The sequence below is a fragment of the Lacerta agilis genome, chromosome 5 (genome assembly GCF_009819535.1).
Source record: "Lacerta agilis isolate rLacAgi1 chromosome 5, rLacAgi1.pri, whole genome shotgun sequence".
Classification (NCBI taxonomy): domain Eukaryota; kingdom Metazoa; phylum Chordata; class Lepidosauria; order Squamata; family Lacertidae; genus Lacerta; species Lacerta agilis.
Window position 1 is genome coordinate 79,410,724 of NC_046316.1, and position 22,606 is coordinate 79,433,329.

Here is a 22,606-nt window from a genome sequence, read left to right on the forward strand (position 1 = left end):
CCTCTGTCGTCCCCTTCTCCTTGTGCCCTCCATCTTTCCAAACATCAGGGTCTTTTCCAGGGAGTCTTCTCTTCTCATGAGGTGGCCAAAGTATTGGAGCCTCAGCTTCAGGATCTGTTCTTCCAGTGAGCTCTCAGGGCTGATTTCCTTCAGAATGGACAGGTTTCATCTTTTTGCAGTCCATGGGACTCTCAAGAGTCTCCTCCAGCACCATAATTCAAAAGCATCAATTCTTCAGTGCTGAGCCTTCTTTATGGTCCAGCTCTCACTTCCATACATCACTACTGGGTAAATCATAGCTTTAACTATACGGAGCTTTGTCGGCAAGGTGATGTCTCTGCTTTTTAAGATGCCATCTAGGTTTGTCATACTTTTCTCCCAAGAAGCAGGCGTCTTTTAATTTTGTGACTGCTGTCCCCATCTGCAGTGATCATGGAACCCAAGAAAGTAAAATCTCTCACTGCCTTCATTTCTTCCCCTTCTATTTGCCAGGAGGTGATTGGACCAGTGGCCATGATCTTAGTTTTTTATTTTATTTTATTTTATTTTAATCTTACCATATCACAATGGGCATAAAAATGAATCAGCTTTCTCAACAAATCCCATCTGTTCCAAATGAATATCTGCCTTGTGCAAAAGAAGAAGAAGAAAGGGGAAGCCAAGCATTGCAGGGATATGATCAAAATGCAAGCGAGGTCATTTAGCCTTGGGCAAAGAGAGGTCTTGTTAGTTTTAAAATTCGCAGCTTTTGCAATGCACGTGTGGTGCAGCATCAATTCAAAGCCATGAGGGATATGTAAGCAGAAGGAAATCATATTTGTGTTGCCGCTTCCCAACAGGCTGACGCCGATACTGTTGTAAATGAATCTTCTTCCTTTGTAGTTTAAGAATTATGAGCTTCAGTGCTTGAAACAAAAGCAAACAATCTGGTGGTGCGTGCACAGGAATTGAGGGTATTAAGCAGGCCCCTGAAAGTGTTCAGCATCTCAGAGGACTAGCTCCTGGTAAATGAGATACACCCCTAGAAAATATATGCTTTTATTCTGTAGTGGTGATGTACGGGTGGAACGAAATGGCATAAACTTTGGAGTTTTCATTCAGCAGCCATTCCTGTTTGCAATATTCTGAAGTCTTCTTGATTAACTTGCGTAAAGACTTCCTTTGTGATTCGGGGAGGGGGGGGGTAGTTGTTTCCAGAACACACTGAGGGCCAAATGGGATGATTCATCCCTTTTCTTACCAGAGTTTGCTAGCTTACAGAGGTAGACTTGTTGGCAACGATGTCTCAGTAGCAGTCAGCAGGACAGAGTGGAGCCTGGCCCTCCATCACCAACTTCGCTGCAGCTGACTGGGAGCGGGAGGAGCAAGGCAGTTTCCCATGGGCAGTGAAACTATGGGGAGAAATTCAGCGTAATGCTGAGGAAATTGCTCCATCAGCACAAGTATTTCTGCTTGTCCGATGGAACAACCTTCCCTCTCTTTTCCCTATTCACTGCTCTGGGGGTCCTCCCAGTCCTCCAGAGTGGATTTGGGGTGGGGGTGGTGGGCAGAGGGGAAGGAAAGCCTGCTGTATGAGTTCTTGCTCTGACTTCTGCGAGCAAAATGGGGTACTTGAATCCATCAATGTGATTCAGTGGCATCATTGACCTCGTTATCTTTCCCCCATTTGTTCCTCCCCCCCCATCCCACCCCCTTGCTCTGGAGGCTTTAGCAAAGCCGACTGCTTTCCCATCAAATAATCTCTCTGCAATATCCGGGCCAAACTCCTGTCTTTCTTGTCTCCTGTTGACCTGCCTTCCTTGAATTGTGAGGTTTTGTCAGCATTGGAGCATATGGGATGCTTTGGGATAGGGAAGCATCCTGTGGATTTACATCCTTGTATAAATAATTAATGCCACCATGAACAGCATTTGGAGGAGTTTTTACTGACGCCTATACGTCAAAGCTGGTTTTAATTGTATTGATAGGACAATCTGGGGAAAGGCTCCTCTCCATGTCAGCTTATTGCCATGAAATAACTGCTTACCAGGTTTGTCCCTTTCCGCAAGGCTAATGAAAGTTTCACACGCTGGCATTAAAATATGTAGGCTCTTACATTAATATCAGACTGTTGTAAATTATATGCACTCCTTAAAGTGATGCACTATTTCAAAAAGAAAAGAAAAAAACCTACTGCTGCTTAGCATAGATATTGAGCTCACTCGCAAATCAGGACGCTTGCATGAGATTGAGAAACTTTTTATGCAACTACTGACTCTGCATGCACAGTTCCCTCTTTGAAAGCATTCTCTTCTTTTTACAGATGCAGCAAAAGAGTGATGCTCTCTTGGGTTCTGCTTTGCAAGACAACACAAACCCTTTTTTACGTCTTAAATTGCATCAAAATATAGGTTGGTACGGTCACACTGTCCTGTTGTTTTCAGTGAAAAGGATGTAAATGCTTAACTCTCCCCACTGAAATACAATGGACTTAACTTGGGCAGATAGCATTCAGGCAACTCCCCATTTGGGTGTGTTTGGCATGTGTGCAACTGCTGACACATGTGCCATTTTCAGCACTGGAAGGGGGCGCATCTCTCTGGCGCACGTGGTGTTTCGGAATGCAATCCCTGGGGAGTTGCTTGTATTATGTATGCTGTTACCACTCCTATGAGTAACTTCTACAATTTGTAGTTTTCTGATATTTGTGTTTTTATTTAATGGCTGTTAACAATTAAAAAAAAATCATTAAAAATAATTTTTAGGATCTGTCCACACCTTGGCTTAATGTGGATTGTGAATCCCCAGTGCCCAAGTCTTTCTTTGAAAACTCGTTGCCATACTGAGCTAGATGAACTGATGGTCCGACAGAGTGTTAGGAATCCTCAAATGCTATATATGGTACAGTCCCAGTCCTTGATAGCAAGGATGAGTAAAGGTAAAGGACCCCTGGACAGTTATGTCCAGTCAAAGGCAACTATGGGGTGCAGTTCTCATCTTGCTTCAGGCCGAGGGAGCCGGTGTTTGTCCACAGATAGCTTTCCAGGTCATGTGGCTAGCATGACTAAACCACTTCTTGTGTAATGGACCACCATGATGGAGAACAGAACGCACGGAAACGCCATTTACCTTCCTGCCACAGCGGTACCTATTTATCTACTTGCACTGGCGTGCTTTCGAACTGCTAGTTTGGCAGAAGCTGGGACAGAGCAACAGGAGCTCATGCCATCACATGGATTCAAACCGTGGCACTGTGGTTTAAACCACTGAGCCTCTTGGGCTTGCTAGCAAGGATAGGACAATCAGAAGAAGGAAAGAACAGACTTTGAGAAAGAATTAGAAGACAGCAGAAAATATGAGGCCACGGTGGTGTAGGGAAGTTATCCCCATCTGTTTTAGGTGACTTGCTCTGTTGCACCGGCCACTTCAGCTGTGCTTGCTATGGGTATGGAACACTATGGCTTTTGGAAGGCGCTAGGCTAGGGAGATAAAGATGTGAGTATTCATGAGGAGTTAAGGAAGGGGAACTGAACTAAGATAGAGATAAAGGGTGCTTGATTTATTCAGGACTCGTAGCTTAGAGCACCTTTCCTCTATATTGTTGTGCATTGATTCAATGGTTTTTATATCTGTATTACTATTGTCTGCATTCGCATTAGGGTAAAGTAACTGCCTTTCTGTTCCAGAAGGAACAGCTACTATTGGTTCATTTAAGCTGCTGTATTTGGATCCTCAGGTCTTATTGGTTCCCACCAAAAGGCAGCTTTGTGATTGCTTGATATTGTTCCCTCCAAAATGTATCCTTTCTAGCCATTCTTCTGTCCCTATAAATGTAGCTTCCTTCTCCTCAGTCTCCAGTCCTGTCTGCCTGAATAAAGAGTGTTACATGAAGAAGCTGTCTCCTGCCTGCTATGTCAGAAAGCTGAAATCACTTACTGAAATCCCTAACCCCACACTACATATATCTTTGTTCAGTTCATGTGCGATTTGGGATCCCTGGTGTCCCTTATGATATAGTGACTGCAGAAGGAAAGTGGAGAGAGTATAACAAAATATTGGACTTCTGTATTTGAAATTCCCTGTTAAAGGACCTGAGAAGTATGAGGTGTCTAGGATATGACACTTGTCCCCCTACTACTTTGCTTCTTGCTTCTGCCTACCTCCATGACTCTTATACCAGTTCCCTTTCTGGTGGGTTCCTTTTCTCCTGCAGCACATAACATTACTTGAATATATTTGAATATAATTATTTCCTAAAAGGACAGATATAATCCTAGACTCCCTTCAAAGCACTTAGGTGTTCTCTATTTATTTATTTTTTACTAACCTGGGCATTCAAGTAATTGGGCTTAGATCAAGTGGAGTATTGTAGAATCCAGGACTCTTCTTTTTTAGGTCATAAAAGCAAGTCAAGCAATACAATAATTTATTCTCTTTTCTTTTCTTTTGTATTTATACCACACCATTTTGGCTTTTTGAATGGTCTTTTTGAGAGAGAAATTAAGTTTGGTACACAATTTAATATGGACACAACTAATTTGCACTTCCTGAAACAATATACAAGCTAGGGAAAATCCATGTACACACACACACACACATACAAAAATGCCTTTTATTAGGGACAATTGTTCAAGAAAATGTGTACAAGGCATAATTTCATACAAAGAAGTTTATATAAGAGGAGAACTGGGCAGAAAAATGCTAACGTATTTTCATGAAGACTTTTCAAAAACATTGTGGGACAAACTGAATTTAAGGCTGGCGAGGGAATGAGAATCCAAGTGGAACTGAAACTGAGAGATTTGTCTGCCCCCACCCAGAGGTGGGCACTTTGTGAATTGCAGGCTTTATCACAATCTGAGAAAACTCGTTTTTACCCTGTCTCTTCTTTGGAGTGAGATTTGATATCAATTAAGCCATACATTCTTTTTTTAAAAAAATCATATTCTGGACTTGAAAGAGCCTCCAAAGTTCCTCATTCTGCTCTGTGCAATAAAGAGAGAGATTACAAGGATCTGTAGCACTGGCTTTCGCCTTTTGTAATGCTTACCCTTGCTTAGTAAATAATAATAAGGTTGGTGTGTGGGGGGGGGAGTGTTGAAATAAGCTCCCTATTTGTGTTTGCTTTCTGCCTCTGGTCTGGCATAAGCCTGTTTGATCCCTGAAGAATGGCTGTACAGAGTATAATTCTGAGGAGACATGTCCAGTATTAGCGTAATCCTAGCCAAAAGGGCATAAATAAACTGACAGTTGGGGGAAGTGGGGGCGGGCTGTTTCTCTATAACAAGGACAGATCTCATTTCAGATTATAGCTAGAAGCTGTAGGGGTGGGATAGCTTTAGGAGGGATGGACAACTGACACCAAATGTGCACTACATAAGTTATTTGCATAGTTGCCATGGGGCAGAATGGCTTCTACCATCCTTAAACTATGAGCGCCCCATTCTGGCTTCCCAGTTGCCCAGAAGGCAACCATCTCAGCTGTATTTTTTTAAGGCTATAATAATGGAAGGGGGGGGGGGAGAATGAAATGTGCTTACCAGTTGACAGGTGAAACAGAGAAACAGTCCGAAAGAAGAAGAAGGAGAAGGAGAGAGAAAGACATACAGGTTGTGAGAAAATCAGGTGACGCTGAAGTGTGATATTTTCAATCTTCTTTGGGGAAAACAGATTGAACAGTTTGGGCTGCATCGCCAAGACCCGTACAGTTATATCTCCAAGAAAAACCATGAAGTTGGTTTGAGGTGAAACATCATAAAAAGGTGCAAGCAAATATTGTATAAAGAAAACTTGGCACTGGGAAGCCCCGCTGCAGTTGCAAAACTGTTCCTACTGTAGAATGAATGCAGTGGTCTAAATGTTATGGGTAGCACTGAACTGAGTTTTTCCATGAGTAGACCCATTGCCTCAGTCCCTTAATTTCCACTGGTAAAATTAAGTCCCTTAATTTCCTCAGTGAAACCCATTATGCATTAATTTTTTAACGGATGAAAGAATTGTTTGTTGATTTTGTACCTTTTGGGCTTCCCTTGATGTTCGCAGATATTTTACCTCAGGAAGTAACCATATATTTTGCTTCAGGAAGAGTTTCTGTGGCAGCTGTAGCTACAGTTAAAGGCCTGTGCAGAGGTGAAGGTGGATAGATGTGTAATTAATGTGATATGTTATCAGCAGATATCAGTGGAGAAGACAGCAAATTGCCTTAGGCGAATACAGAAATAATAGAATACAGGAATAATGGACATAATCCACTAGGCAGTCGTCTCATGCAAGGCAAGGCTAGTTGAAATGAATGGATGAGTTGACTGCGCTGCGTTTAAGGGACCTGTGGTTGGATTTGAAGTAAGGTAGTTTGTATGTTCACAACTGTGACTAATTACAATGTTGCTCCCAAGAGATTTCATATTAAAATCTGCAGGTGTAAATAAGAACCATTCCACTGAACTTTCCTGCAGGGAAAATGGACTTTGATGTGTGGCAGGAGTGTGGGTTGTGTTCTCTTGGGGAAGGCTGGCTAGAGAGCACGACAGCTGAAGACCTACTGCACTCCTTAATGGAAGCATAAGGCATTTATCAGAAGCATTAATGAACTCTTTGATCTCTGTAATCACATAATTCAAAGAAACTGATTTTGTGACCGTTCGAGGAACAAGTTCCAAAATGATTAACAGTCATTCTCCAAAGACTTGTTTTAACCTCCTTTGCCCCAGAGAGATCCTTGGTTTAAGTTGGCTACAATGCTGTTCTATTTCAATTCATTTTCATTCTTATTTCCCAAGCCTAGCTTTCATTATCTGCCACTCTGTTAATAAGACTACAGAGTGAACTCCACAGACCTTCCTTCTGTCATTGGGAAGCTAAAGGATTGGCACAGACCTCACAAAAAAAAGGATATTGGGCAGTAGGGGTGTGAAGCTCTTCTGTTAGAATATAATATTTGCCTTGCTTGGGTCTGGGAGTTTACAAACAGGACACGAAGCTGATGGCTCACTCTGCTCCCAATATTTGACATTCAGGGATAGAGTGCCTCTGTAAATGGGGCTTCCATTTAGCTGCCATGACAAATGGCCTTTCCTTAATTATGAACTGAAGGCAGAGTTGTCAGAACACCATGTGGGCAGCAAATTCTATGAGTTATATTTAGAACAAATCCCTTTTTGTCTGTCCTGAACTGCCTGGTAATCAGTTTGAACATTGTTTTATCATTGTGAGATACTGGAAGTGAGAACTTAACACTATGGATTTGTGATTTTTGTTGATATTTTCAACCCTCCCATTGCAAGAATCTGGTGATCTTATGTTATGAGAGAGGAGGGGGCGGAAACTGCTTTCTGTTCTTCTGTCCCTCCCTGCCTGACTCAGTCTGGAGAGAGAGTCTTATCTTTGTAGTGATAAGATGGCTGAGTGAGAACTGTGACACTCACACAAGCCTGTAGATTCTGTAGTATGTCGTGTCTATTAGAAATAAAATAAGGTATGCTTCAAAACCACCACAGCTAGTTTCCGCCTTTGTACTCTGCTAAAGGCTGCTAGAGTTTGGTGTTCACAATGTGCAGTTGTGAGTCCACTGCACCAGGACCTGTTCTCCGGGATCGGATGGTTGGTGAAGGTGCTCCAGTCGCCTACCCCAGGTGTGGGCAGGACCGGGCATACTGACAATTTTGGCCAGACAGCTGACATGCAAAGTGTTATTTGATATAGGTATCTGTGCCTGTGAATACTTGCTTTCCCGTTTATGATGGCATTACCACTGCCAGTTCAGATCGGAGCACAAATAGTTCATCCAAGGAAAACTCCTGTTGGAGCCATTTCTTTGGAGGGATCCACCCGGTTTTACTGACACTGGTTCTTTTTGAAGAATGAAAGGAGTTTTTGTAAAGGCAGTGTCATGTAGGAGAGTGTTGGCTGAATCAAGCAATTTCATATGCTGTTGGGGCTGGAATGATGCTGCTGAACTATGGGACAAAACTGGAAATCAGTACCAGGTTTCTCGTTCTACTTTAGTGGATTTCAGGGCAACATGTAACAGGGAAATATTGCAATTCAAAAGTGATTCTCTCAGATCATTAGCTTTATTGACAATATTTTGGAATAGTAATTCTGGAACCAGAAGCCAGTTAAAGAATCAGTGGCAGAAATATGAGAATACTTAGATGAAAAGTTTGGTTTTCAGAATGTTTCCAGAGCAGTTCCTAGAACTTCTGCCCATTTGAGCACCGTATTGGGCAAAAAGATTCCTGAATCACAGGCGGTTGGACTAGATTACCCTTGTGGTACCTTCCAGCTGTACAATTCTATGATTCTCTAAATTGGTTTGATGAGCTGACCAACTGACCCGGTCACTTCCACACCAGGGTTACCCTAATCTGGGTGTGGCTGACCATGATAATGCGAGAAGTAGCTATACCAATCAGTCTGTCCATGTGGCCTCTTCCTTCAAGGATTATCAGAGTAGCTTGCAAAGCTGTAAGTCCTCCCATATCACTCAGATAATACATTAGTTGACAGTCATTAATGGTTTCTCATTCATATGAGTGTTGCATCTCTGTAGTATTATTCTCACTCTGATACGAAATGCTTTTCACTGGAAGCATAAAATCTGTATGATTTCGATAGAATACTTGCTAGCAATTTTAGGAGTGCCATGCCATCTTGACAGACTCACCACACACACACACACACACACACACACAGAGAGAGAGAGAGAGAGAGAGAGAGAGAGAGAGAGAGAGAGAGACCTAAGATTGTGTGGGCAAAATAGAAACGTTAATTTTTTTTTTGAATTGCAGCAGTTTTCCTTTTACACATTTTTGATTTCCCATGAGCTGTGCATAGTGTATGAATGGAGAAAATCATTTCTTAATTTCATTTGCATTTCATGATCACCATCACCATCCTCATTTACCACTGGAGCTTGTATCCAATGCTACATAAGTGGAATTTGCATGCAACAGGATCCCTGTCCTTCACCACCCTCCATAAGTTGCTTCAGTAGGACCCTCAGCCCTCTAGAGCAGATGTTGTACATAGGAGTCTGGGGGGGGGGAGAGATTGGGAAAGTTGCATTGTTCAAGCAGAAGTCTGCTGAACGAAAGGAACAGCAGCATTGGGTACAACCCTATATTCCTACAGCAATGTCTCAGGCACACTCAGAGAGAAGGTTATTCATGCTATTGCCTTTGGGGTGCCCAGAATGACCTTCACATGCCAGTTAGTGGACCGTTAGAAGCACATAGCAATAGCATCCCAACAATTGGAGTTAATGAATGGATGCCCTTAGCTGAAAAAAGACATCAAATCTGTGAGTGCACCTCATCGTCCTAACATTTCCCCCTGAATGCATTATAACCTGAATTTGAATTAGCACTTTCTCTTACAAAAGGGTCACCTTGGAAATTGCAGAAGAGTAGACACTGTCTTCATTTGCAACAGCAAAGAATGTTTCTCTTAAAATAAATGTGTTCTGCCTACTTTTAGATCTATAGCCCCCTGAAATTCATGTGAATCTTTCCCTTGAGCTTATTGGATTTATTATTATTATTGTTATCATCATCATCATCATCATCATCATCATCATCTTGCTGAGAAAGACACCAAAGTGATACCTAGAGAAGAGGCTCCCATCCTCTGGCCCAGGGGTCTGCAACCTTTAAGACACAAAGAGCCACTTGGACCCGTTTCCAAAGGAAAAAAAAAAACCTGGGAGCCGCAAAACCATTGTGACATTTAAAACAAATATAACGCTGCATATATTGTTTCTTACCTTAATGCAATAATAATAAATAACGTATAGGAGCCAATGCAAAGTATAATTAGTAAAAACAACAAGAATAAGTTCTTACTTTTTTGCATTGACTCAGGGGCGTACCCAGGATCAAAACTGGGGGGGGGGGGCAAGCCATGGTCCTTCAGGTTGTGACATTTCAGCACGGAAAGGCGAATGAAACCAAAATTTTAGGGAAATTATATATAATTATAGCAGTGCTTTATTACAGTAGTTATTACAATTATTTGCTTGGTTTTTTAAAATTTTTATTCTAGTTACATGTCTTATACCAGGGGTGGCCAACTCCCAAGAAACTGTGATCTACTTTCAGCAGTGATCTACCCCCGTTTTTTGGGGTTCAGCTCAAAGTTGTTTTGGGGGGGTGTGGTGGGTGGGAGAGAGGGCTTCCCCCTCTAAGATAGGTTGGCAAGCGAACTAAGAAAGAAAGAAAAAGGGGGGTGGGAATGGAAAAGTGGGGTGGAAAATATAAATTGGGGGTGTGGTGGGTGGGAGAGAGGGCTTCCCCCTCTAAGATAGGTTGGCAAGCGAATTAATAAAGAAAGAAAAAGGGGGGTGGGAATGGAAAAGTGGGGTGGAAAATATAAATTGGGGGTGGGGTGGGTGGGAGAGAGGGCTTCCCCCTCTAAGATAGGTTGGCAAGCGAATTAATAAAGAAAGAAAAAGGGGGGTGGGAATGGAAAAGTGGGGTGGAAAAATATAAATTGGGGGTGGGGTGGGGTGGGGAGAATATCTATTAAAAATATGTAGTAGTTTAAAAAATAAAAATAAAGGGGGAAAATCTTTTTCTTCTTTTTCCTTTTTTTGAAAACAAAAACAAAAGGGGAAGAGAAAAGAAAAAGGGGGGATAGAGGGAGAAAAGGGTAATAATAAAAATTCAAATAGAGTGGCTGCAGCAGCTGTGGGGGGTGTTTGTTTATTTTTCGTTTGTTTGTTTGTTTTAAAAATGGGATTTCTCCCCTTGGATTAAAAAAGGAGGGGAGGAAAAAAAAGAGAGGGGGGTGGGAGAGCAAGGCAAAAAGCCAAAAAGCAAAAAACAGGTTTTTTTGGGGGGGAATCGCGCCAGGCTCTGCAGGGCGCCGGCCTCGGGGCTCCGGGCCCCCGAGCCGCCCTTGGGGCCATCGTTGAGCATGTACACAGCCCTCAGCGAGCGCTGGCGAAGCACCGGTTGGCGGAGGTTTCAGAAGCAGCCCGGACGTTTTCGCCGCCGCCGCCCGGCCTTCCTGTTGCACAGCGGCGCAGGAAGGCTCCGAGTCCCGGCCGGGCCCCCGGGCGCCCCCCAGGTCCCGCTGCCAAAGAGGCGCCGGACGGCGAGGCGGAGCAGCAAAGCCAGGCGGAGGCGTCAGCAGCACCATCCGGCGACCGACGCCGGGAAGGTCCCCCGCCCGCCCACCTCTCCGGGGAGCGGGGAAGGCGCAACAGAGCCAAGCCCCACAAGGACACCCCAGCCGCCCGCCGGGCCCGACACTCCAAGGAGGGAAGCGGGCAGGCGCGGCGGGTCAGGAGGATGGCGCGGCGGGCGCAGCCCAGGCGGGCCAGGAGCGCAGTGCAGTGCCCCCACCACTCCGCGCCACCTCCGCGCCCCAGGCAGCCGCCCCGGAGCCGAAGGAGGAGCGCCTGTTGCGCGCTCACAGTGGCGGGCCACGGCGGGGACGGCCCCGCTCCGCTCCGCCAACTGCGCTGCCGCCGTCGCACCAGGCCCTGCCCCCCGCGCCTCCCCCCGGCTGCCCCTTCCCTCCCCCTCTCTCTGCCCCCTGCAAACCGCCCCTCCATCGCGGGCAGGGCTGGCGCGTCTTCCCTCCGGCCGAGGAGTTCTCAGGCGCAGTGCCCCCACCACTCCGCGCCACCTCCGCGCCCCAGGCAGCCGCCCCGGAGCCGCGGCAGGGCCGCGAAAGAGCCGCATGCGGCTCCAGAGCCGCAGGTTCCCTACCCCCGCTCTGGCCATTTCTTCTCTCCTTCAGCAGCCACCATTGACTTCCTCCCACTTTTCTATTTCCTTCTGTAAGAGTTAAAGGAGAGGGGGGGGAATGGTTTTGTTTCCACGTCTCAATTCAGTAAAGCAGTGCAATATGATGAAGATGATAGCTGGTTTACCAAGCAAACAAAAGTGCTTTAATCAAGCATGAGGAGACAAAGAGTCTACATTGCACAGATGGGCAGTTAATTTCTTTTCCATTGCATTTGCAATGTTCTCCATGATATTATAGCAGCTGTGATGAGAATGGTGGATGTCCCCGGTCTATGCTCCATTTAACTCTTGGAATTCTAAAAGCATCACATTGTGCAGGAAATGAAAACTCCCTTTCAACAATGAAACGTGGCATCCCATAGCAATGTTAAGTGCTTTAATAATTTTTGGATTCATGTCTTTTCCAAATGCCCAGTAATTGTTCATGCTGTTCAAATACCGAAGCTGACTCCCATAGATTTCCTGCAGCCATAAATAAGTGTAAATAATGTGGTTTGGTCACCTCTGTAGCATTTTTTTCTCAATGTACAAAATGGAATGTAACTCTTATCTTCACAGTAACCATGCAAAGTAGGCTGGATCAAAGCTACTATACTAAGGCATTACCGTACTATTTCTTATTATTTATTGAATTTATATTCCGCTCTATACCTGTAGGCCTCAGGGCAGTTCACCATTTAGAAAACTATCAGACTTGGATAGAGCTTGAATTGCACTTATCTAAAGGAAGAACAATTGATGGTGCAAACCAGCAGAAAATTAGGAAAGAAGGACAATACTGGCGACAAAACTTAGAACACTCGGTTGCTTCAGTTTTCTTGGCATGCAAAACTTGGCATTCTGTAATACAACTGAAAAGCTGCACAGTGAATTTCACCTTTGTAAAGTGGGCTAACATCTTGACACTTACTCCCCACCTCTACCCTCCATCGAGGCAAGCGAGAAGCATCTTCAGAGTTAAAATATGCATTCCCGCAGGACATTCGAGCCAGGCAAAAATGCTCAAGGAAGTGGAAAGCAGGAATGGTAAATGGTATGGATGGGGCCGATGGAGATGATATGGTGAGGGCAGTGGCGGAGATTCATGCTCCGGCACCAGGGGGCAGAGAGCAGGAGGGGCGGGGCTGACACGCGTCCTGGGGGTGTGGCACGCCACCCACAGGGACATGATGCCGTCATGGGGGCATGGCATGCCACCTGCGGGGACGTGGCACCCAGTGTGGGCGGGGAGCAGCCAGGATCGCACCCCACTGGGATCGCACTGCCAGGGGTTATACACTCCCCCCGCACCCCTCTTTCTCTGCCAGTGGGCGAGGGGCAGATGGAGATTCATGGAGGGCCACATTTACAAACACACACCCCGCCGAGGCCTGAGGTTCCTCATTGCAGCTCTAGAGCAATCCAAACACAGTCTGCAAACGAGTGTCCTAAAATAATGCTTGGCAATGAGGAAGAAATCATTTTGTTGCTGTTGTTAATATCCAGTCTATGAATAGTTTCCTGTAGACTCAACGTTATCAATAAGGTGATAAGTGCACAAAGAGATCTAATTTCAAAGTTGGAAAGACTCAGACTTTTTAAAAAAAGGAATACTGAGAACTACATTTAATAAAAATTAAAATATATCCAATATAAATTGTTAGAATTCAAAAGGACAATGATATAATGCAAAACACATTTGGCAGGTATACCACAACGGCTTAAAACCAGGATGAGAACTGGATTAAGGGAAGGAAAATAGAGTAGCCTGCCGTGCATCAGCCATTTCAAAGAAAACCAGGAGGGCTTTCTGTAGGCTGAGTGTGGATGAAAGGGAAGTTTAAAAGCTTCCTGTTGTTTGGTACATATTAGTAATGTGAGAAAGGGAATAAAAGGTATCAGTAGGTATCATGAAGAAATGACATGGGGAGGGACCTATTCTGTTTCTAATAAACATTTGATGAGCCTGCTGGATCAGGCCACTGGCCCATCTTGTCCCACAGCCTGTTATTACAGTGGCCAACCAGACTTCCATTTGAGGAAGGGCTGTAGCTCAGGGACAGATAATAATAATAATAATAATAATAATAATAATAATAATAATAATAATAATAATAATAATAATAATAATAATAATAATAATGTATTTATACCCTGCCCATCTGGCTGGGTTTCCCCAGCCACTCTGGGCGGCTTCCAAAAGAACATTAAAATGCAATAATCTATTAAACATTAAAAGCCTCCCTAAACAGGGCTGCCTTCAGATGTCTTCTAAAAGTCTGGTAGTTGTTTTTTCTCTTTGACATCTGGTGGGAGGGTGTTCCACAGAGTGGGTGCCACTACTGAGAAGGCCCTCTGCCTGGTTCCCTGTAACTTGGCTTCTCGTAGTGAGGGAACTGCCAGAAGGCTTTTGGCACTGGACCTCAGTGTCTGGGCAGAACGATGGGGGTGGAGACGCTCCTTCAGGTATACAGGACTGAGGCTGTTTAGGGCTTTAAAGGTCAGAACAAACACTTTGAATTGTGCTCGGAAACGTGCTGGGAGCCAATGTAGGTCTTTCAAGACCGGTGTTATGTGGTCTCGGCGGCCGCTCCCAGTCACCAGTCTAGCTGCCGCATTCGGGATTAATTGCAGTTTCCGGGTCACCTTCAAAGGTAGCCCCACATAGAGTGCATTGCAGTAATCCAAGCGAGAGATAACTAGAGCATGCACCACTCTGGCAAGACAGGTAGGGTCTTAGCCTGCGTGCCAGATGGAGCTGGTAGACAGCTGCCCTGGATACAGAATTAACCTGTGTATCCACAGACAGCTGTGAGTCCAAAATGACTCCCAGGCTGTGCACCTGGTCCTTCAGAGGCACAGTTACCCTATTCAAGACCAGGGAGTCCTCCACATCTGCCCACCTCCTGTCCCCCAAAAACAGTACTTCTGTCTTGTCAGGATTCAACCTCAATCTATTAGCCACCATCCATCCTCCAACTGCCTCCAGGCACTCACACAGGACCTTCACCGCCTTCACTGGTTCTGATTTGAAAGAGAGGTAGAGCTGGGTATCATCCGCATACTGATGAACACCCAGCCCAAACCCCCTGATGATCTCTCCCAGCGGCTACATGTAGATGTTGAAAAGCATGGGGGAGAGGACAGAACCCTGAGGCACCCCACAAGTGAGAGCCCAGGGGTTTGAACACTCATCCTCCACCACCACTTTCTGAACATGGCCCAGGAGGAAGGAGCGGAACCACTGTGTCCCCAGCTCCCATCCCCTCTAGATGGTCCAGAAGGATGTTATGGTCGATGGTGTCAAAAGCTGCTGAGAGATCCAGCAGAACTAGGAAACAGCTCTCACCTTTGTCCCTAGCCCGCCGGAGATCATTGACCAGTGTGACCAAGGCAGTTTCAGTCCCATGATGAGGTCTGAATCCCGACTGGAAGGGATCCAAATGGTCCGCTTCTTCATCAGATCATCTGCTTTGCATGTAGAAGGTCACAGGTTCAATCTCTGGCATCTCCAGGGACTCAGATACATTAGTCTCAAAACAACGCTTTGAATGCATTATAAACACGCAACACCAGATGGCGCCGGGGAGCAAAGAAAATGCCTAAGCAATTTTTACATAGCTTTCTTTCTTTCATTATAATGATTTAATTTCTGGCTTAATTATAGCATGTGTTTTTCCTGTGTGTAGATCCACCCCAGGTCATGTTGTGACAGACTCCACCACCTCCATATGAACATAGAGTTCTTTGAAGAGCTACCATCACAAAACTAACAGAAGCTCACACTCCCTCGCATACATGTGATATGTCATGTACTCAGTAATTTCATGTGATTCCAACCAGGATGAATGTGAGCCAGCAGCGCATTTCAAGAGATCATTGTGTCAAGCTCCACTGTCACTGAGAAGTCTGCAGAAGTCTCTGTCCACCTTACAGTTTTGATCTATAAACCAGTTAAGCCACACTACGTAGATCTAATTTTAGCCAGTGGGATTTTACATGTCTTAAATCCAAGTATTTGAGCACACATCATTTATAGATCAGGTGGTAAGACACCAATTTTTTTGATCTTTTGCTTGGTGTGCTCATGATGTTTGAAAGTGGCATGCTTTAAACTAATGGTCCAGTTAATTAATGCCAAATTGCACTCGAAATCCCATTGATGTACTTATAGCCTCTGCACTTACATCAAATGAGTTCTTCATGATTAATGTTATTACAATAATTACCTAAAGAATTAATAATGATGAGGTTATTATTCTGAAGAGGTATCGGTGCCATTAAACTTTTCCCATAGTTATAAACCACTGCAGCCCAGAAAGTGTACACTGGAATTGATCTCTCTCTCTCTCTCTCTCTCTCTCTCTCTCTCTCTCTCTCTCTCTCTCTCTCTCTCTCTTGTATGATAATCCAGGTCAAGACAATTGGTTCAGTTCAGATGCTTACCTGAACTCAAGACTCCACCTCCCATTGTGAATGAGAATTCAGTCACACGCCTTCTGAATAGTTTCTATCCAAGAGCTTTGATTGCACTTAATAATGATCTCAGGGTCAGTAGTAAGTAATAGTAAGCAGTGAGTAGTAGGGAATGAGACAGGATCTTAGGTTATGCTATGCTTTTAATAGGTTATGTTATACTCTGGATTATGTTATGTTTTAATAGATTATGTTTTAATAAGGATGAGAGTGTTGGAGATATGTGCAAATGTGTATGGTAAATCCGGTCTTTGGGTGTTTGATTTTCGTTGTTGTGTATACTGTGTATATACGGACAATGACAATAAATAAATCTTATTTTATCTTATGTTCCACTCGATTACAAGGTATATAACATAATGTGCAATGCGAGAACTTCAGGGGACAAGCAGAGGCCAGAACTGTACAATTCTTCCCCCTCCAAAAAAGGAAGGAAAAATTAGCACTCTGCATATGGGTATCTACTTTGAACATCCAAATCAGATGCAATACTGATATGAAGAAGTGTGTGTGTGTGTGTGTGTGTGTGTGTGTGTGTGTGTGTGTGTGATCTTTGGCCTAGGTAAGTATCTATATTGAGTGTATTAAAATTGAGTAAAGTTGAAAATGAGAAAATGAGAAAAACCAAAATAGACACATTTTCCCCATGCCTATGGTGGGTTCTTGTACAGCTTGCTAAAAAACCATTTCAACATCAGCATCTTTTTTGTTTTCTCGAGCATTTGGACAGCAGCAATCATTGCATGTTTTTACTCTGATTCTTATTTTAATGTGTTTAGGTATTTTTATTGCATTGCTATATTCTTTTCTTGTAAATTGTTCTTATAAATCCCTTTGAGATGTTCTGTTGCAGGAAGCTATTTAGGGAGCAATCCTATGCACGTGAAGCTGGCACAAAGCAGGCCAGTGTAAATTAAGACAGTTACACCTGATCCAAACCCTGTTCATCTGTGGGGCGGCTGCTGACTCTGCTCTGCCTAGACCTGACAAAGGGAAAAGCAGCTTATAAAACAGTGTTCTATGCATTTTTGCCAGATCACATGACCAAGCTGAATAAGCTTAGGATCAAGCCTAAGACCGCCGGTCCATTCTACGACCCCAGAATGCCCTTTTGGGGGGGGGCGGACACACCAGCCTCGGCTGATTCGGATTCAGCTCAGCTCATCAGCTGGAAAGAGCAAGTTAAGCCAGTATATCTTTGGCTGAATCAGGTTTGGGGACTTTGCTGAGACAGCAGTGGACTGAGCTGGAAAACTTGCCACAGGATTGTCCCCTTAATACAATAAACTAAACCAGTGTTTCCCAAACGTGGGTCTCCTTCTTCTTCTACAACTCCCATCATCCCTAGCTAGCAAGACGAGTAGTCAGGGATGATGGGAACTGAAGAAGAAGAAGAAGAAGAAGAGGAGGAGGAGGAGGAGGAGGAGGAGGAGGAGGAGGAGGAGGAGGAGGAGGAGGAGGAGGAGTTTGGATTTGATATCCCGCTTTATCACTACCCGAAGGTGTCTCAAAGCAGCTAACAATCTCCTTTCCCTTCCTCCCCCACAACAAACACTCTGTGAGGTGAATGAGGCTGAGAGACTTCAGAGAAGTGTGACTAGCCCAAGGCCACCCAGCAGCTGCATGTGGAGGAGCGGGGACGCGAACCTGGTTCACCAGATTACAAGTCTACAGCTCTTAATCATTACACCACACTGGCTCAAAAGCAGCTGGGTGACCCAAGTTTGGGAGACACTAACTCCACGAAAGGCTTTGCTTTATAGTCAGCTGCATCATAGAAGCTTCTTTCTCTTTGGTTACGGCCAGGGGGGCTCCGTGAGCACCCAGTCCTTTTTTTGCTACTTGCGTATCTAGCAGTGTGAGATTTCTGTGTGGTTGCAGAGCGCTACCCCGTGGAAGGAGGCTCACCGAATGCAGTACTTGTTATGCTTGTCCCATCTGACTCTTGGAAGCAGAGATTAGAAAATGAGAGGAAGAGAATTCTACAGAGGAAGGGACTTATCCGTCTTGTCAGCTAATCGCATTGCAAACAAGAAACAAAACCGGGTATATTTGACTGGTTTTCTAATGCTCAACGAACCACCCACACCCAACAGAGCAGTCTGATTACCATTGTTGCTTTTGACAAGCCTTGTCTGATTTCCCATCAGTGATCTAATTGCTAGACCACATTTCCTACTCAGTATGGTGACAGATTATTTATTATGTGCTATGTAAGCTTTTAGCACATTAGTCCTTAAGGTACATGATAAATAGAAATATTATGTGCTGTTTCTCACCATCCAGGAAATGTCATTATGTGTTGACTCAGTAGGATCTACTTAGATCAGGAATGTAGAATTTGTTTGTTTTGGCATTCATTAAAACATTTATATACTGCTCCGCACTTAAAAGAGAGTACTGTATTTACATGGATCTAATGTGCCATCAAATCTAATGCGCAACTCCATTTTCAAAACCTTGAAGCCAGAAAAAAAGTATTTGCTGGCAAATGTAAATGTGCCATCAAATCTAATGCCATCAAACCCTAATTTTCACAACGTAATTTGGCCAAAAAAGGTGCACATCACAATTGAGTAAATGGCTCAACCCCCAGGCTATCACCTCACACAGGAAGCTTAGCCTGTCTTAATTAGCTTTTTGACACTTGCTGATTCCAGGGGATTAGAAGTGTCTACTACACAACTTAATACACATGGGTCTGGCTCCCAGTTTTTGCACTCCAAGCCTTGATTAAATTCTAACACTTACTGATTTTGAGAATTTAAAAGTGTCTGGCACCCAGAAATTCCTAACAGTATAATACAATGCAGACAGGAATTGGTTGGGCGGTTGGAGGATGGATGACAGCTAACAGATTGAGGTTGACTCCTGACTGTCTCGCCAGAGTGTTGCATGCTCTAGTAATCTCCCGCTTGGACTACTACAATGCGCTCTATGTGGGGCTGCCTTTGAAGGTGACCCGTAAACTGCAATTAATCCAGAATGTGGCAGCTGGGAGTGGTGACTGGGAGTGGCCGCTGGGACCACATAACACTGGTCCTGAGAGATCTACATTGGCTCCCATTACATTTCTGAGCACAATTCAAAATGTTGGTGCTGACCTTTAAAGCCCTAAACGGCCTTGGTCCTGTATACCTGGAGGAGCGTCTCCACCCACATCATTCAGCCCAGACACTGAGATCCAGCGCCGAGGCCCTTCTGGCGGTTCCCTCACTGCGAGAAGCAAAGCTACAGGGAACCAGGCAGAGGGCCTTCTCGGCAGACGTCAAACAGATAAACAGCTATCTGACATTCAGAAAATACCTGAAGGCAGCCCTGTTTAGGGAAGTTTTTAATCTGTGATATTTGATGGGTGGGGTACAAATAAATTGTTGTTGTTGTTGTTGTTGTTGTTGTTGTTGTTGTTATAAATGGCTGTGGCCAGCACAGGGTTGGACACAAATTATGTTTTAATTGATGAAGAAAATGGAATACTGTATCTGATGGCAGAATTCCAGAGTAGAGACTATTCCATAACGTCAGCACCACCACAGAAAAGGCCTTCCCCCTGGTTGCCATAAGCTGATGTAGGCCAGGACACATACCAGGAGAGCTAAGCATCTTAGTAAATGAGCAAAGTTTATAGGGAAGCAAGAGTTCTCTTGAAAAACTTTGATCCAAAGCTGTTCAGGGCTCTGATCAGGATCAGAACTCCAGAGACTACTATTCTAAAGACAAAAGGATGAAATTGGAGTCACCCCCCCCAAAAAAAAAAACAAATTACAGGTGAAGGGGAACGCCGATCTAGAATGGGACCACAGCAGCAGGTAAAGAAGATGAAACTCCCTTACATCCAAACCATTATATTGATCTGGATCCTCCCTGCCTACATTTAAAGGCACAAATACACAGCTAACATAAGACAAAGTTTGACTCCGAGTGGCTTCTATGTGATCACATAGAATTCTATGTGGTCATTTCTTCCAGCAAAAATCATCTCTTGCGGCAACTAGGGATTTGGGAACCAGGGGCGGGGTGGGGGGTGGGAATTCACTTCAATTTCCATTTGAGGGCAAACTTACATAATGTGCACTTTGCAAAACAATACACAAACCAAAACACAGCAATCTTTCGAAACCTGCACTTCTGTGAATTTTGCAATACAGTCCCCAGCCAAGCAATGTATGCAATAATATATCTATTGGGGCAGTGTGTGCATAAATTAGTGAAAACAGCAATAAAAATGCATTATCATAGGTAAAATTGAATGCAAACATCTATTTTAGGAGAAATTCGCACTAAAATGTTGGTGAATTTTCACGAGGAATTTTTAAAAATCACACCAATGTGGAAATCTGAACTCTACACCGGTGCAGCAATAAAACTGCAGGCATGTTTGCACGCTAACCAGCGTCTAGTGGGAGATTGTGTGTTGAGATTCCTGCAGTGCCGGGGGTTGGATTAGATGACCTTTGGGGTCCCTTCCATGCTACAATTCTATCATCCTATGAAAAATGAGAAAAGGCGAGGAAGCAAAACTGAGGAACTAGCGCTGCATGACCTGATCACCAATCTGTGTGATTCCAGTGTTCATCTGGGCAGTCTTATCAGAGTCAAAGTTGTTTTGCAAGTGACCTTGAGTTTATTCCAAGCACTGAAGTGACAATCCCATCTTTAATCGTCTTAATTTTTCGGAGCACCATTGACTTCCCTGGAGGAGCTCTTCACTATATTCCCCTAGGATGCAACTTTTTAAATTATAAGGGTTTTTTAAAAACAATTTGTTTAGTCGTTCAGTCGTGTCCGACTCTTCGTGACCCCATGGACCAGAGCATGCCAGGCACTCCTGTCTTCCACTGCCTCCCGCAGTTTGGTCAGACTCATGTTGGTAGCTTCGAGAACACTGTCCAACCATCTTGTCCTCTGTCATCCCCTTCTCCTTGTGCCCTCAATCTTTCCCAACATCAGGGTCTTTTCCAGGGAGTCTTCTCTTCTCACGAGGTGGCCAAAGTATTGGAGCCTCAGCTTCAGGATCTGTCCTTCCAGTGAGCACTCAGGGCTGATTTCCTTAAGAATGGATAGGTTTGATCTTCTTGCAGTCCATGGGACTCTCAAGAGTCTCCTCCAGCACCATAATTCAAAAGCATCAATTCTTCGGTCATCAGCCTTCTTTATGGTCCAGCTCTCACTTCCATACATCACTACCGTGGAAAAAAATAGAAAAGCTAAATACAGTAAGTAAAAGAAACATTCACCCACAGCAGCTGAGCCTCGGCCACTTTTACACTGGACTTTACCAACTTCTAAGTCAAATCAGAGTGGTGTTTCTTCCGTGGTGCTCCCTGAAATAGCTGCACTAGCATTTTATTTTAGTGCTCACAACATAACTGTGTTTCCCGTCATGTTCAGGTAATGCTCCACGCTAAACTAATTTCCAATTATGGCTTCCTTCCATTCTGCCACCCCCATTTCTTGCTAGATTGCACTCCTGGCTTGCAGACCACTTGATAATTTACTATGCAGAGAAGCTTCTCTCCCTGTTTCTCTACCGTGGAGAGAGATGAACCGCATCTCTTCTCTCTTTCTCTCATCACCCCTTCTACCTTCCTGGGCTACATCAAGTATGACTCTGGGTAGGATTTTCCAAAAAATATTGATGTTTTGTTTACCCACCTATATTTTTGTCTTAAATGCCTACCTCGCTCCTTGATCTCAATGAGAAGTGAGATGTCCCACCCATTTTGCTTACCTCTATTACAAATACCTATTCAGTGGTGGGGCTATTGCTAGATGAGCCAGCCCAAGGGAAGGAAAACATTCTTTTAAGATAGAGTTTCACGTAAAGGTCTAGTCACGGACGACTCTGGGGTTGCAGCACTCATCTCGCTTTGCTGGCCAAGGGAGCCGGCGTACAGCTTCCGGGTCTTGTGGCCAGCATGACTAAGCCGTTTCTGGCGAACCAGAGCAGCGCACGGAAACACCGTTTACCTTCCCGCCAGAGCGGTACCTACAGTATTTATCTACTTGCACTTTCACATGCTTTCGAACTGCTAGGTTGGCAGGAGCAGGGACTGAGCAACAGGAGCTCACCCCGTCGCGGGGATTCAAACTGCTGACCTTCTGATCGGCAAGCCCTAAGCTCTGTGGTTTAGACCACAGCGCCACCCGCATCCAAGAGTTTGACTTACATCATCTTTTTTTCTTTCATTCATTTCTGCTGGGCACATGGCTGGACACATGGCTATGCTGACAGAGGTTTGCAATAGGTATAAGTCTTTCCTTGCTTCATCCTGCCCACCCCTTTTGTTTGGGACCTTCACTGCCGTAAATTCCACCAGCTTAAATATGGCCATCTGAGCCACTGCACCCCCAGCTTTCAGGGTTGAAGTCAGGTGTAGAGGTCATGAGCAAACCAATAAATCACCCAAGTCCAGCGA